Genomic DNA, 16,224 nt, shown 5'->3' on the forward strand with positions numbered 1-16,224 from the left:
GCGCAAGCCAGGATAAGTTGCCGAAACGAGGCGTTTCCATTCGTCAGCGGCGGACACAACGACGGCATCACGACAGGCAACGGGCTACATAAGAAGGTATCGTTCGCCGTTGGCGTCACTTGGCAGTAGCGACGACACCCGGAGTGACGACTGAGCACGCGCTGACTTTTTCCTGCCGCAGATCGCCGTTTTCCGCAGCTGCACTGGACGCCGAAGGTTGTGCGACCCGTACGCGCAAGCCAGGATAAGTTGCCGAAAGGAGGCGTTTCCATTCGTCAGCGGCGGACACAACGACGGCATCACGGCAGGCAACGGGCTACATAAGGAGGCATCGTTCGCCGTTGGCGTCACTTGGCGGTAGCGACGACACCCGGAGTGACGACTGAGCACGCGCTGCCTTTTTCCTGCCGCAGATCGCCGTTTTCCGCAGCTGCACTGGACGCCGAAGGTGGTGCGACCCGTACGTGCAAGCCAGGATAAGTTGCCGAAAGGAGGCGTTTCCATTCGTCAGCGGCGGACACAACGACGGCATCACGGCAGGCAAAGGGCTACATAAGGAGGCATCGTTCGCCGTTGGCGTCACTTAGCGGTAGCGACGACACCCGGAGTGACGACTGAGCACGCGCTGCCTTTTTCCTGCCGCAGATCGCCGTTTTCCGCAGCTGCACTATACGGCGAAGGTGGTGCGATCCGTACGCGCAAGCCAGGATAAGTTGCCGAAAGGAGGCGTTTCCATTCGTCAGCGGCGGACACGACGACGGCATCACGGCAGGCAACGGGCTACATAAGGAGGCATCGTTCGCCGTTGGCGTCACTTGACGGTAGCGACGACACCCGGAGTGACGACTGAGCACGCGCTGCCTTTTTCCTGCCGCAGATCGCCGTTTTCCGCAGCTGCACTGGACGCCGAAGGTGGTGCGACCCGTACGCGCAAGCCAGGATAAGTTGCCGAAAGGAGGCGTTTCCATTCGTCAGCGGCGGACACAACGACGGCATCACGGCAGGCAAAGGGCTACATTAGGAGGCATCGTTCGCCGTTGGCGTCACTTGGCGGTAGCGACGACACCCGGAGTGACGACTGAGCACGCGCTGCCTTTTTCCTGCCGCAGATCGCCGTTTTCCGCAGCTGCACTGGACGCCGAAGGTGGTGCGACCCGTACGTGCAAGCCAGGATAAGTTGCCGAAATGAGGCGTTTCCATTCGTCAGCGGCGGACACAACGACGGCATCACGGCAGGCAACGGGCTACATAAGGAGGCATCGTTCGCCGTTGGCGTCACTTGGCGGTAGCGATGACACCCGGAGTGACGACTGAGCACGCGCTGCCTTTTTCCTGCCGCAGATCGCCGTTTTCCGCAGCTGCACTGGACGCCGAAGGTGGTGCGACCCGTACGCGCAAGACAGGATAAGTTGCCGAAAGGAGGCGTTTCCATTCGTCAGCGGCGGACACAACGACGGCATCACGGCAGGCAACGGGCTACATAAGGAGGCATCGTTCGCTGTTGGCGTCACTTGGTGGTAGCGACGACACCCGGAGTGACGACTGATCACGCGCTGCCTTTTTCCTGCCGCAGATCGCCGTTTTCCGCAGCTGCACTGGACGCCGAAGGTGGTGCGACCCGTACGCGCAAGCCAGGATAAGTTGCCGAAAGGAGGCGTTTCCATTCGTCAGCGGCGGACACAACGACGGCATCACGACAGGGAACGGGCTACATAAGAAGGCATCGTTCGCCGTTGGCGTCACTTGGCAGTAGCGACGACACCCGGAGTGACGACTGAGCACGCGCTGACTTTTTCCTGCCGCAGATCGCCGTTTTCCGCAGCTGCACTGGACGCCGAAGGTGGTGCGACCCGTACGCGCAAGCCAGGATAAGTTGCCGAAAGGAGGCGTTTCCATTCGTCAGCGGCGGACACAACCAAGGCATCACGGCAGGCAACGGGCTACATAAGGAGGCATCGTTCGCCGTTGGCGTCACTTGGCGGTAGCGACGACACCCGGAGTGACGACTGAGCACGCGCTGCCTTTTCCTGCCGCAGATCGCCGTTTTCCGCAGCTGCACTGGACGCCGAAGGTGGTGCGACCCGTACGCGCAAGCCAGGATAAGTTGCCGAAAGGAGGCGTTTCCATTCGTCAGCGGCGGACACAACGACGGCATCACGGCAGGCAAAGGGCTACATAAGGAGGCATCGTTCGCCGTTGGCGTCACTTGGCGGTAGCGACGACACCCGGAGTGACGACTGAGCACGCGCTGCCTTTTTCCTGCCGCAGATCGCCGTTTTCCGCAGCTGCACTGGACGCCGAAGGTGGTGCGACCCGTACGCGCAAGCCAGGATAAGTTGCCGAAAGGAGGCGTTTCCATTCGTCAGCGGCGGACACAACGACGGCATCACGGCTGGCAACGGGCTACATAAGGAGGCATCGTTCGCCGTTGGCGTCACTTGGCGGTAGCGACGACACCCGGAGTGACGACTGAGCACGCGCTGCCTTTTCCTGCCGCAGATCGCCGTTTTCCGCAGCTGCACTGGACGCCGAAGGTGGTGCGACCCGTACGCGCAAGCCAGGATAAGTTGCCGAAAGGAGGCGTTTCCATTCGTCAGCGGCGGACACAACGACGGCATCACGGCAGGCAAAGGGCTACATAAGGAGGCATCGTTCGCCATTGGCGTCACTTGGCGGTAGCGACGACACCCGGAGTGACGACTGAGCACGCGCTGCCTTTTTCCTGCCGCAGATCGCCGTTTTCTGCAGCTGCACTGGACGCCGAAGGTGGTGCGACCCGTACGCGCAAGCCAGGATAAGTTGCCGAAAGGAGGCGTTTCCATTCGTCAGCGGCGGACACAACAACGGCATCACGGCAGGCAGCGGGCTACATAAGGAGGCATCGTTCGCCGTTGGCGTCACTTGGCGGTAGCGACGACACCCCGGAGTGACGACTGAGCACGCGCTGCCTTTTTCCTGCCGCAGATCGCCGTTTTGCGCAGCTAAACGGGACGCCGAAGGTGGTGCGACCCGTACGCGCAAGCCAGGATAAGTTGCCGAAAGGAGGCGTTTCCATTCGTCAGCGGCGGACACAACGACGGCATCATGGCAGGCAACGATAGGGATGCATCGTTCGCTGTTGGCGTCACTTGGCGGTAGCGACGACACCCGGAGTGACGACTGAGCACGCGCTGCCTTTTTCCTGCCACAGATCGCCGTTTTCCGCAGCTGCACTGGACGCCGAAGGTGGTGCGACCCGTACGCGCAAGCCAGGATAAGTTGCCGAAAGGAGGCATTTCCATTCGTCAGCGGCGGACACAACGACGGCATCACGGCAGGCAACGGGCTACATAAGGAGGCATCGTTCGCCGTTGGCGTCACTTGGCGGTAGCGACGACACCCGGAGTGACGACTGAACACACGCTGCCTTTTTCCTGCCGCAGATCGCCGTTTTCCGCAGCTGCACTGGACGCCGAAGGTGGTGCGACCCGTACGCGCAAGCCAGGATAGGTTGCCGAAAGGAGGCGTTTCCATTCTTCAGCGGCGGACACAACGACGGCATCACGGCAGGCAAGGGCTACATAAGGAGGCATCGTTCGCCGTTTGCGTCACTTGACGGTAGCGATGACACCCGGAGTGACGACTGAGCACGCGCTGCCTTTTTCCTGCCGCAGATCGCCGTTTTCCGCAGCTGCACTGGACGCCGAAGGTGGTGCGACCCGTACGCGCAAGCCAGGATAGGTTGCCGAAAGGAGGCGTTTCCATTCTTCAGCGGCGGACACAACGACGGCATCACGGCAGGCAAGGGCTACATAAGGAGGCATCGTTCGCCGTTTGCGTCACTTGACGGTAGCGATGACACCCGGAGTGACGACTGAGCACGCGCTGCCTTTTTCCTGCCGCAGATCGCCGTTTTCCGCAGCTGCACTGGACGCCGAAGGTGGTGCGACCCTTACGCGCAAGCCAGGATAAGTTGCCGAAAGGAGGCGTTTCCATTCGTCAGCGGCGGACACAACGACGGCATCACGGCAGGTAACGGGCTACATAAGGAGGCATCGTTCGCCGTTGGCGTCACTTGGCGGTAGCGACGACACCCGGAGTGACGACTGAGCACGCGCTGCCTTTTCCCTGCCGCAGATCGCCGTTTTCCGCAGCAGCACTGGACGCCGAATTGGTGCGACCCGTACGCGCAAGCCAGGATAAGTTGCCGAAAGGAGGCGTTTCCATTAGGTAGCGGCGGACACAACGACGGCATCACGACAGGCAACGGGCTACATAAGGAGGCATCGTTCGCCGTTGGCGTCACTTGGCAGTAGCGACGACACCCGGAGAGACGACTGAGCACGCGCTGACTTTTTCCTGCCGCAGATCGCCGTTTTCCGCAGCTACACTGGACGCCGAAGGTGGTGCGACCCGTACGCGCAAGCCAGGATAAGTTGCCGAAAGGAGGCGTGTCCATTCGTCAGCGGCGGACACAACGACGGCATCACGGCAGGCCACGGGCTACATAAGGAGGCATCGTTCGCCGTTGGCGTCACTTGACGGTAGCGACGACACCCGGAGTGACGACTGAGCACGCGCTGCCTTTTTCCTGCCGCAGAACGCCGTTTTCCGCAGCTGCACTGGACGCCGAAGGTGGTGCGACCCGTACGCGCAAGCCAGGATAGGTTGCCGAAAGGAGGCGTTTCCATTCGTCAGCGGCGGACACAACGACGGCATCACGGCAGGCAAGGGCTACATAAGGAGGCATCGTTCGCCGTTTGCGTCACTTGACGGTAGCGACGACACCCGGAGTGACGACTGAGCACGCGCTGCCTTTTTCCTGCCGCAGATCGCCGTTTTCCGCAGCTGCACTGGACGCCGAAGGTGGTGCGACCCGTACGCGCAAGCCAGGATAAGTTGCCGAGAGGAGGCGTTTCCATTCGTCAGCGGCGGACACGACGGCATCACGGCAGGCAACGGGCTACATAAGGAGGCATCGTTCGCCGTTGGCGTCACTTGGCGGTAGCGACGACACCCGGAGTGACGACTGAGCACGCGCTGCCTTTTTCCTGCCGGAGATCGCCGTTTTGCGCAGCTGCACTGGACGCCGAAGGTGGTGCGACCCGTACGCGCAAGCCAGGATAAGTTGCCGAAAGGAGGTGTTTCCATTCGTCAGCGGCGGACACAACGACGGCATCACGGCAGGCAACGGGCTGCATAAGGAGGCATCGTTCGCCGTTGGCGTCACTTGGCAGTAGCGACATCCGGAGTGACGACTGAGCACGCGCTGACTTTTTCCTGCCGGAGATCGCCGTTTTGCGCAGCTGCACTGGACGCCGAAGGTGGTGAGACCCGTACGCGCAAGCCAGGATAAGTTGCCGAAAGGAGGCGTTTCCATTCGTCAGCGGCGGACACAACGACGGCATCACGGCAGGCAACGGGCTACATAAGGAGGCATCGTTCGCTGTTGGCGTCACTTGGCGGTAGCGACGACACCCGGAGTGACGACTGAGCACGCGCTGCCTTTTTCCTGCCGCAGATCGCCGTTTTCCGCAGCTGCACTGGACGCCGAAGGTGGTGCGACCCGTACGCGCAAGCCAGGATAAGTTGCCGAAAGGAGGCATTTCCATTCGTCAGCGGCGGACACAACGACGGCATCACGACAGGCAACGGGCTACATAAGGAGGCATCGTTCGCCGTTGGTGTCACTTGGCAGTAGCGACGACATCCGGAGTGACGACTGAGCACGCGCTGACTTTTTCCTGCCGCAGATCGCCGTTTTGCGCAGCTGCACTGGACGCCGAAGGTGGTGAGACCCGTACGCGCAAGCCAGGATAAGTTGCCGAAACGAGGCGTTTCCATTCGTCAGCGGCGGACACAACGACGGCATCACGACAGGCAACGGGCTACATAAGAAGGTATCGTTCGCCGTTGGCGTCACTTGGCAGTAGCGACGACACCCGGAGTGACGACTGAGCACGCGCTGACTTTTTCCTGCCGCAGATCGCCGTTTTCCGCAGCTGCACTGGACGCCGAAGGTTGTGCGACCCGTACGCGCAAGCCAGGATAAGTTGCCGAAAGGAGGCGTTTCCATTCGTCAGCGGCGGACACAACGACGGCATCACGGCAGGCAACGGGCTACATAAGGAGGCATCGTTCGCCGTTGGCGTCACTTGGCGGTAGCGACGACACCCGGAGTGACGACTGAGCACGCGCTGCCTTTTTCCTGCCGCAGATCGCCGTTTTCCGCAGCTGCACTGGACGCCGAAGGTGGTGCGACCCGTACGTGCAAGCCAGGATAAGTTGCCGAAAGGAGGCGTTTCCATTCGTCAGCGGCGGACACAACGACGGCATCACGGCAGGCAAAGGGCTACATAAGGAGGCATCGTTCGCCGTTGGCGTCACTTAGCGGTAGCGACGACACCCGGAGTGACGACTGAGCACGCGCTGCCTTTTTCCTGCCGCAGATCGCCGTTTTCCGCAGCTGCACTATACGGCGAAGGTGGTGCGATCCGTACGCGCAAGCCAGGATAAGTTGCCGAAAGGAGGCGTTTCCATTCGTCAGCGGCGGACACGACGACGGCATCACGGCAGGCAACGGGCTACATAAGGAGGCATCGTTCGCCGTTGGCGTCACTTGACGGTAGCGACGACACCCGGAGTGACGACTGAGCACGCGCTGCCTTTTTCCTGCCGCAGATCGCCGTTTTCCGCAGCTGCACTGGACGCCGAAGGTGGTGCGACCCGTACGCGCAAGCCAGGATAAGTTGCCGAAAGGAGGCGTTTCCATTCGTCAGCGGCGGACACAACGACGGCATCACGGCAGGCAAAGGGCTACATTAGGAGGCATCGTTCGCCGTTGGCGTCACTTGGCGGTAGCGACGACACCCGGAGTGACGACTGAGCACGCGCTGCCTTTTTCCTGCCGCAGATCGCCGTTTTCCGCAGCTGCACTGGACGCCGAAGGTGGTGCGACCCGTACGTGCAAGCCAGGATAAGTTGCCGAAATGAGGCGTTTCCATTCGTCAGCGGCGGACACAACGACGGCATCACGGCAGGCAACGGGCTACATAAGGAGGCATCGTTCGCCGTTGGCGTCACTTGGCGGTAGCGATGACACCCGGAGTGACGACTGAGCACGCGCTGCCTTTTTCCTGCCGCAGATCGCCGTTTTCCGCAGCTGCACTGGACGCCGAAGGTGGTGCGACCCGTACGCGCAAGACAGGATAAGTTGCCGAAAGGAGGCGTTTCCATTCGTCAGCGGCGGACACAACGACGGCATCACGGCAGGCAACGGGCTACATAAGGAGGCATCGTTCGCTGTTGGCGTCACTTGGTGGTAGCGACGACACCCGGAGTGACGACTGATCACGCGCTGCCTTTTTCCTGCCGCAGATCGCCGTTTTCCGCAGCTGCACTGGACGCCGAAGGTGGTGCGACCCGTACGCGCAAGCCAGGATAAGTTGCCGAAAGGAGGCGTTTCCATTCGTCAGCGGCGGACACAACGACGGCATCACGACAGGGAACGGGCTACATAAGAAGGCATCGTTCGCCGTTGGCGTCACTTGGCAGTAGCGACGACACCCGGAGTGACGACTGAGCACGCGCTGACTTTTTCCTGCCGCAGATCGCCGTTTTCCGCAGCTGCACTGGACGCCGAAGGTGGTGCGACCCGTACGCGCAAGCCAGGATAAGTTGCCGAAAGGAGGCGTTTCCATTCGTCAGCGGCGGACACAACCAAGGCATCACGGCAGGCAACGGGCTACATAAGGAGGCATCGTTCGCCGTTGGCGTCACTTGGCGGTAGCGACGACACCCGGAGTGACGACTGAGCACGCGCTGCCTTTTCCTGCCGCAGATCGCCGTTTTCCGCAGCTGCACTGGACGCCGAAGGTGGTGCGACCCTAACGCGCAAGCCAGGATAAGTTGCCGAAAGGAGGCGTTTCCATTCGTCAGCGGCGGACACAACGACGGCATCACGGCAGGCAACGGGCTACATAAGGAGGCATAGTTCGCCGTTGGCGTCACTTGACGGTAGCGACGACACCCGGAGTGACGACTGAGCACGCGCTGCCTTTTTCCTGCCGCAGATCACCGTTTTCCGCAGCTGCACTGGACGCCGAAGGTGGTGCGACCCGTACGCGCAAGCCAGGATAAGTTGCCGAAACGAGGCGTTTCCATTCGTCAGCGGCGGACACAACGATGGCATCACGACAGGCAACGGGCTACATAAGGAGGCATCGTTCGCCGTTGGCGTCACTTGGCAGTAGCGACGACACCCGGAGTGACGACTGAGCACGCGCTGACTTTTTCCTGCCGCAGATCGCCGTTTTCCGCAGCTGCACTGGACGCCGAAGGTGGTGCGACCCGTACGCGCAAGCCAGGATAAGTTGCCGAAAGGAGGCGTTTCCATTCGTCAGCGGCGGACACAACGACGGCATCACGGCAGGCAAAGGGCTACATAAGGAGGCATCGTTCGCCGTTGGCGTCACTTGGCGGTAGCGACGACACCCGGAGTGACGACTGAGCACGCGCTGCCTTTTTCCTGCCGCAGATCGCCGTTTTCCGCAGCTGCACTGGACGCCGAAGGTGGTGCGACCCGTACGCGCAAGCCAGGATAAGTTGCCGAAAGGAGGCGTTTCCATTCGTCAGCGGCGGACACAACGACGGCATCACGGCTGGCAACGGGCTACATAAGGAGGCATCGTTCGCCGTTGGCGTCACTTGGCGGTAGCGACGACACCCGGAGTGACGACTGAGCACGCGCTGCCTTTTCCTGCCGCAGATCGCCGTTTTCCGCAGCTGCACTGGACGCCGAAGGTGGTGCGACCCGTACGCGCAAGCCAGGATAAGTTGCCGAAAGGAGGCGTTTCCATTCGTCAGCGGCGGACACAACGACGGCATCACGGCAGGCAAAGGGCTACATAAGGAGGCATCGTTCGCCATTGGCGTCACTTGGCGGTAGCGACGACACCCGGAGTGACGACTGAGCACGCGCTGCCTTTTTCCTGCCGCAGATCGCCGTTTTCTGCAGCTGCACTGGACGCCGAAGGTGGTGCGACCCGTACGCGCAAGCCAGGATAAGTTGCCGAAAGGAGGCGTTTCCATTCGTCAGCGGCGGACACAACGACGGCATCACGGCAGGCAGCGGGCTACATAAGGAGGCATCGTTCGCCGTTGGCGTCACTTGGCGGTAGCGACGACACCCCGGAGTGACGACTGAGCACGCGCTGCCTTTTTCCTGCCGCAGATCGCCGTTTTGCGCAGCTAAACGGGACGCCGAAGGTGGTGCGACCCGTACGCGCAAGCCAGGATAAGTTGCCGAAAGGAGGCGTTTCCATTCGTCAGCGGCGGACACAACGACGGCATCATGGCAGGCAACGATAGGGATGCATCGTTCGCTGTTGGCGTCACTTGGCGGTAGCGACGACACCCGGAGTGACGACTGAGCACGCGCTGCCTTTTTCCTGCCACAGATCGCCGTTTTCCGCAGCTGCACTGGACGCCGAAGGTGGTGCGACCCGTACGCGCAAGCCAGGATAAGTTGCCGAAAGGAGGCATTTCCATTCGTCAGCGGCGGACACAACGACGGCATCACGGCAGGCAACGGGCTACATAAGGAGGCATCGTTCGCCGTTGGCGTCACTTGGCGGTAGCGACGACACCCGGAGTGACGACTGAACACACGCTGCCTTTTTCCTGCCGCAGATCGCCGTTTTCCGCAGCTGCACTGGACGCCGAAGGTGGTGCGACCCGTACGCGCAAGCCAGGATAGGTTGCCGAAAGGAGGCGTTTCCATTCTTCAGCGGCGGACACAACGACGGCATCACGGCAGGCAAGGGCTACATAAGGAGGCATCGTTCGCCGTTTGCGTCACTTGACGGTAGCGATGACACCCGGAGTGACGACTGAGCACGCGCTGCCTTTTTCCTGCCGCAGATCGCCGTTTTCCGCAGCTGCACTGGACGCCGAAGGTGGTGCGACCCTTACGCGCAAGCCAGGATAAGTTGCCGAAAGGAGGCGTTTCCATTCGTCAGCGGCGGACACAACGACGGCATCACGGCAGGTAACGGGCTACATAAGGAGGCATCGTTCGCCGTTGGCGTCACTTGGCGGTAGCGACGACACCCGGAGTGACGACTGAGCACGCGCTGCCTTTTCCCTGCCGCAGATCGCCGTTTTCCGCAGCAGCACTGGACGCCGAATTGGTGCGACCCGTACGCGCAAGCCAGGATAAGTTGCCGAAAGGAGGCGTTTCCATTAGGTAGCGGCGGACACAACGACGGCATCACGACAGGCAACGGGCTACATAAGGAGGCATCGTTCGCCGTTGGCGTCACTTGGCAGTAGCGACGACACCCGGAGAGACGACTGAGCACGCGCTGACTTTTTCCTGCCGCAGATCGCCGTTTTCCGCAGCTACACTGGACGCCGAAGGTGGTGCGACCCGTACGCGCAAGCCAGGATAAGTTGCCGAAAGGAGGCGTGTCCATTCGTCAGCGGCGGACACAACGACGGCATCACGGCAGGCCACGGGCTACATAAGGAGGCATCGTTCGCCGTTGGCGTCACTTGACGGTAGCGACGACACCCGGAGTGACGACTGAGCACGCGCTGCCTTTTTCCTGCCGCAGAACGCCGTTTTCCGCAGCTGCACTGGACGCCGAAGGTGGTGCGACCCGTACGCGCAAGCCAGGATAGGTTGCCGAAAGGAGGCGTTTCCATTCGTCAGCGGCGGACACAACGACGGCATCACGGCAGGCAAGGGCTACATAAGGAGGCATCGTTCGCCGTTTGCGTCACTTGACGGTAGCGACGACACCCGGAGTGACGACTGAGCACGCGCTGCCTTTTTCCTGCCGCAGATCGCCGTTTTCCGCAGCTGCACTGGACGCCGAAGGTGGTGCGACCCGTACGCGCAAGCCAGGATAAGTTGCCGAGAGGAGGCGTTTCCATTCGTCAGCGGCGGACACGACGGCATCACGGCAGGCAACGGGCTACATAAGGAGGCATCGTTCGCCGTTGGCGTCACTTGGCGGTAGCGACGACACCCGGAGTGACGACTGAGCACGCGCTGCCTTTTTCCTGCCGGAGATCGCCGTTTTGCGCAGCTGCACTGGACGCCGAAGGTGGTGCGACCCGTACGCGCAAGCCAGGATAAGTTGCCGAAAGGAGGTGTTTCCATTCGTCAGCGGCGGACACAACGACGGCATCACGGCAGGCAACGGGCTGCATAAGGAGGCATCGTTCGCCGTTGGCGTCACTTGGCAGTAGCGACATCCGGAGTGACGACTGAGCACGCGCTGACTTTTTCCTGCCGGAGATCGCCGTTTTGCGCAGCTGCACTGGACGCCGAAGGTGGTGAGACCCGTACGCGCAAGCCAGGATAAGTTGCCGAAAGGAGGCGTTTCCATTCGTCAGCGGCGGACACAACGACGGCATCACGGCAGGCAACGGGCTACATAAGGAGGCATCGTTCGCTGTTGGCGTCACTTGGCGGTAGCGACGACACCCGGAGTGACGACTGAGCACGCGCTGCCTTTTTCCTGCCGCAGATCGCCGTTTTCCGCAGCTGCACTGGACGCCGAAGGTGGTGCGACCCGTACGCGCAAGCCAGGATAAGTTGCCGAAAGGAGGCATTTCCATTCGTCAGCGGCGGACACAACGACGGCATCACGACAGGCAACGGGCTACATAAGGAGGCATCGTTCGCCGTTGGTGTCACTTGGCAGTAGCGACGACATCCGGAGTGACGACTGAGCACGCGCTGACTTTTTCCTGCCGCAGATCGCCGTTTTGCGCAGCTGCACTGGACGCCGAAGGTGGTGAGACCCGTACGCGCAAGCCAGGATAAGTTGCCGAAAGGAGGCGTTTCCATTCGTCAGCGGCGGACACAACGACGGCATCACGGCAGGCAACGGGCTACATAAGGAGGCATCGTTCGCCGTTGGCGTCACTTGGCGGTAGCGACGACACCCGGAGTGACGACTGAGCACGCGCTGCCTTTTTCCTGCCGCAGATCGCCGTTTTCCGCAGCTGCACTGGACGCCGAAGGTGGTGCGACCCGTACGCGCAAGCCAGGATAAGTTGCCGAAAGGAGGCGTTTCCATTCGTCAGCGGCGGACACAACGACGGCATCACGGCAGGCAACGGGCTACATAAGGAGGCATCGTTCGCCGTTGGTGTCACTTGGCAGTAGCGACGACACCCGGAGTGACGACTGAGCACGCGCTGCCTTTTTCCTGCCGCAGATCGCCGTTTTCCGCAGCTGCACTGGACGCCGAAGGTGGTGCGACCCGTACGCACAAGCCAGGATGAGTTGCCGGAAGGAGGCGTTTCCATTCGTCAGCGGCGGACACAACGACGGCATCACGGCAGGCAACGGGCTACATAAGGAGGCATCGTTCGCCGTTGGCGTCACATGGCGGTAGCGATGACACCCGGAGTGACGACTGAGCAGGCGCTGCCTTTTCCTGCCGCAGATCGCCGTTTTCCGCAGCTGCACTGGACGCCGAAGGTGGTGCGACCCGTACGCGCAAGCCAGGATAGGTTGCCGAAAGGAGGCGTTTCCATTCTTCAGCGGCGGACACAACGACGGCATCACGGCAGGCAAGGGCTACATAAGGAGGCATCGTTCGCCGTTTGCGTCACTTGACGGTAGCGACGACACCCGGAGTGACGACTGAGCACGCGCTGCCTTTTTCCTGCCGCAGATCGCCGTTTTCCGCAGCTGCACTGGACGCCGAAGGTGGTGCGACCCGTACGCGCAAGCCAGGATAAGTTGCCGAGAGGAGGCGTTTCCATTCGTCAGCGGCGGACACAACGACGGCATCACGGCAGGCAACGGGCTACATAAGGAGGCATCGTTCGCCGTTGGCGTCACTTGGCGGTAGCGACGACACCCGGAGTGACGACTGAGCACGCGCTGCCTTTTTCCTGCCGGAGATCGCCGTTTTGCGAAGCTGCACTGGACGCCGAAGGTGGTGCGACCCATACGCGCAAGCCAGGATAAGTTGCCGAAAGGAGGTGTTTCCATTCGTCAGCGGCGGACACAACGACGGCATCACGGCAGGCAACGGGCTGCATAAGGAGGCATCGTTCGCCGTTGGCGTCACTTGGCAGTAGCGACATCCGGAGTGACGACTGAGCACGCGCTGACTTTTTCCTGCCGGAGATCGCCGTTTTGCGCAGCTGCACTGGACGCCGAAGGTGGTGAGACCCGTACGCGCAAGCCAGGATAAGTTGCCGAAAGGAGGCGTTTCCATTCGTCAGCGGCGGACACAACGACGGCATCACGGCAGGCAACGGGCTACATAAGGAGGCATCGTTCGCTGTTGGCGTCACTTGGCGGTAGCGACGACACCCGGAGTGACGACTGAGCACGCGCTGCCTTTTTCCTGCCGCAGATCGCCGTTTTCCGCAGCTGCACTGGACGCCGAAGGTGGTGCGACCCGTACGCGCAAGCCAGGATAAGTTGCCGAAAGGAGGCATTTCCATTCGTCAGCGGCGGACACAACGACGGCATCACGACAGGCAACGGGCTACATAAGGAGGCATCGTTCGCCGTTGGTGTCACTTGGCAGTAGCGACGACATCCGGAGTGACGACTGAGCACGCGCTGACTTTTTCCTGCCGCAGATCGCCGTTTTGCGCAGCTGCACTGGACGCCGAAGGTGGTGAGACCCGTACGCGCAAGCCAGGATAAGTTGCCGAAAGGAGGCGTTTCCATTCGTCAGCGGCGGACACAACGACGGCATCACGGCAGGCAACGGGCTACATAAGGAGGCATCGTTCGCCGTTGGCGTCACTTGGCGGTAGCGACGACACCCGGAGTGACGACTGAGCACGCGCTGCCTTTTTCCTGCCGCAGATCGCCGTTTTCCGCAGCTGCACTGGACGCCGAAGGTGGTGCGACCCGTACGCGCAAGCCAGGATAAGTTGCCGAAAGGAGGCGTTTCCATTCGTCAGCGGCGGACACAACGACGGCATCACGGCAGGCAACGGGCTACATAAGGAGGCATCGTTCGCCGTTGGTGTCACTTGGCAGTAGCGACGACACCCGGAGTGACGACTGAGCACGCGCTGCCTTTTTCCTGCCGCAGATCGCCGTTTTCCGCAGCTGCACTGGACGCCGAAGGTATTGCGACCCGTACGCACAAGCCAGGATGAGTTGCCGAAAGGAGGCGTTTCCATTCGTCAGCGGCGGACACAACGACGGCATCACGGCAGGCAACGGGCTACATAAGGAGGCATCGTTCGCCGTTGGCGTCACATGGCGGTAGCGATGACACCCGGAGTGACGACTGAGCACGCGCTGCCTTTTCCTGCCGCAGATCGCCGTTTTCCGCAGCTGCACTGGACGCCGAAGGTGGTGCGACCCGTACGCGCAAGCCAGGATAAGTTGCCGAAAGGAGGCGTTTCCATTCGTCAGCGGCGGACACAACGACGGCATCACGACAGGCAACGGGCTACATAAGGTGGCATCGTTCGCCGTTGGCGTCACTTGGCAGTAGCGACGACACCCGGAGTGACGACTGAGCACGCGCTCACTTTTTCCTGCCGCAGATCGCCGTTTTCCGCAGCTGCACTGGACGCCGAAGGTGGTGCGACCCGTACGCGCAAGCCAGGATAAGTTGCCGAAAGGAGGCGTTTCCATTCGTCAGCGGCGGACACAACGACGGCATCACGGCAGGCAACGGGCTACATAAGGAGGCATCGTTCGCCGTTGGCGTCACTTGACGGTAGCGACGACACCCGGAGTGACGACTGAGCACGCGCTGCCTTTTTCCTGCCGCAGATCGCCGTTTTCCGCAGCTGCACTGGACGCCGAAGGTGGTGCGACCCGTACGCGCAAGCCAGGATAAGTTGCCGAAAGGAGGCGTTTCCATTCGTCAGCGGCGGCCACAACGACGGCATCACGGCAGGCAACGGGCTACATAAGGAGGCATCGTTCGCCGTTGGCGTCACTTGGCGGTAGCGACGACACCCGGAGTGACGACTTAGCACGCGCTGCCTTTTCCTGCCGCAGATCGCCGTTTTCCGCAGCTGCACTGGACGCCGAAGGTGGTGCGACCCGTACGCGCAAGCCAAGATAAGCTGCCGAAAAGAGGAGTTTCCATTCGTCAGTGGCGGACACAACGACGGCATCACGGCAGGCAACGGGCTACATAAGGAGGCATCGTTCGCTGTTGGCGTCACTTGGCGGTAGCGACGACACCCTGAGTGACGACTTAGCACGCGCTGCCTTTTTCCTGCCGCAGATCGCCGTTTTCCGCAGCTGCACTGGACGCCGAAGGTGGTGCGACCCGTACGCGCAAGCCAGGATAAGGGCACAGGGTAAGGCGAAATTTTGAAAAAATGACTTTTTGTTTTTCTTCGCAATTAGGGAAGTTCAATTCCTTGTGCACATTTTCCTTATTCACACTTGCCTTAAAACATCTTATTCCTTGTTAAAAATCAGTTTTCCCGTAAGCAAGTACTTAGTGCCCACATCCTCTTAAGAATGTTCTCAGGGTTTATTGTCATTTTTTTTTCATCAAAAAACTTCCAGTTTCAGATCAAAATGGTTTTCTGGAACCAGCTGTATTAAGAAATTGCATAGCAACCATTGCAGAGCTGATTTTTCAGTGAGGGCAATCCCAAGACCCTGTTGCACGTTTTTTCCACATTTGACCTTCGAAGCTGCGAACAAAAAACATATTTTTTGGGCTTCACACTCTAATGATTGTAACATTGGATGCTGTTCTTTTATTAAATGATGAAGCAACGCATGAGCCAGCATTTTGAAATCATCCAGACCAAAACCTGGAAGCAACACCACCATTAAGTGGCTTAAAGAGGTTGACCACAAGCAAAATACTTTGTGAGCAGATCTGTACAATGGTGCACAAAATAGCCAAGGAAGGACAGACGACCGGGTGAAAAGCAAAAAAATGACTTTGGCAGTGATTATGAAGGTGGTGCTTTTTAAATAAATGGCTCCAGTGGTGTTTTTGGCAAAAAAGTATTGTTTTTAACCTCTTTTTTTACTTTAAACTCAATTATCTCAAAACAATGTTTTTTCTTACATAGGTACCATTATTTCCTATATCGTTCACGATAACGAGCTGATTTTTTCCCCGGTCATCTACATAACGTTTCACACCTGCTGTACTAGAATTGAAAGTATGCACGCAACAGTTTTTTTGTTACACAATTTTTAATGCTAAAATAATGCCAAAATTTAGGTACTAACAGACAAAAATTATAAAAAACTGAAATTTT

Source organism: Haemaphysalis longicornis, unplaced genomic scaffold (genome assembly GCF_048455015.1).
Source record: "Haemaphysalis longicornis isolate Haplotype H1 unplaced genomic scaffold, Haemaphysalis longicornis Haplotype H1 scaffold_1, whole genome shotgun sequence".
Classification (NCBI taxonomy): Eukaryota; Metazoa; Arthropoda; class Arachnida; order Ixodida; family Ixodidae; genus Haemaphysalis; species Haemaphysalis longicornis.